Source organism: Octodon degus, unplaced genomic scaffold (assembly GCF_000260255.1).
Source record: "Octodon degus isolate 3935 unplaced genomic scaffold, OctDeg1.0 scaffold00060, whole genome shotgun sequence".
NCBI lineage: Eukaryota > Metazoa > Chordata > Mammalia > Rodentia > Octodontidae > Octodon > Octodon degus.
The window spans coordinates 2,833,674-2,835,286 of NW_004524636.1; positions in this window are offsets into that span (position 1 = coordinate 2,833,674).

Sequence of the window (1,613 nt, forward strand, 5' to 3'; positions counted from 1 at the left end):
ACTGTCCTACCAATTTGATTTGTAACTGTCTCATTGCTATTTGTTTATCAATAAAATTATGGGAAAAATAACAAAAAATAGACAAACAGACTAACTATATTGAATAAATCTTGCAAAATTAAATTAAAAATAAAATAACTCACTTTCTTTGTGAAAAAAGAAAAAGAAAACCATTCAATGAGTAGAGAGTGCTGCTTTGACTGAGGCTTTTGTCTGCTATAACCTTTTATTACCATGGGTGTTGGTCCATATGAGAGACAATTCTGAGTGTTTTTTGAACAAAATGCTACAATGAGCCCAGTAGTGGGAGCCGGCATTGCTGGAACCACAAAATAATTTGTGGCTTTAGGCAAGACACATAATTTCCGCTGTGTCTCAGTTTCACTGTTTACCAAATGCATGGCTGAGAATGTAGAGCAAGAATTTTTGCCATGTGTCAATGCTGCATCATTCAGTTATAATCCAAGCAAGATTGCTTTTCCTTTCCTTTTTTTTGTTCTTCTCTTTTCTAGAAATTGTCAAGAATCATTGTCATGATTCCAAAATGCATGTTACAACCTCACACAATAAATGGCATCCATAGGGTTAGGGTTTCCAAACTCCCAGCCTGATATGAACACACACTTGAGTCCTCTCTTAAAAAATGGTGTGTTGTTTACACACAAGATATGATGTCCCCTGCAGGTGCCCCTCGCCCCCAGTCTCTGAGCCTCAGCCCACTCCTCTGGTCCTAATGTGCTTCAGGGCTTGATTAAGTCTCTGTCATGGTTTGTGTTTGATCTTTTGAGTTCTTCCTGGATCTGAATGAGGGAGGACAATGTTTGGGAACCACAAATTATAAATTGAGACCAGGGCCTAGGGGTCTCAATGGAGGCCTCAATGGTCCCATGATGCCGTGATGCCTCAGGAGAAGATTGCATTAGCTGGGGACACCCTGGTTCCCTGAGAACCCAGAAGTAACAAAAACAGGGTTTCACCTTGGGAAAAAGACAAATTCCTTCACCTGCCATCTCTCCCCACTGTCCTCATCAACATAAAAATCCTCATGAGCATAAGGTCACCACCATGCCACTCTGAGTCATCTGAGGGTAATCCCACTGATTATTGCATACAACCAATGAGTAGTGGCTAGCTTGGACTGTCTTTATCTCTGCCCATCCTGAGTTATTGGCCTCCCAGCCCTCTGTCATGCATTACTAAGTTTGTCTCTGTTTCTCATTTCATCCTTTTGCCATACCCCTCACTAGGCAGATTGGGGGGGCTGATCAGCACCCAGTAGGATGTGAGGACTCCCAAGCAAAGTGTTCACAGTACAGAAGCAAGTGGCAGACACTCTACTCTGATACTGAATATTTTGAGGGCTGCAGCTCTATCTGGATCATGCAACCAATCAATTTTGGTCCCTGCTAGACCTCAGCTTCCTCATCTTCAGATGAGGAAGGAGGAAAGCTCCTTTATACCATTTAGAAGGAGCTTTCCTCCATTTTAAATCTGCCATCTTGTTTCACTAATTAAATATTTTATTTACTCAGTCTCATTTATGTTCCATCCTCACTCCCTTCATCTTTTCACATAGGTATCCTTTCTATTGTGCCGAGAGTGTATTTTCAATT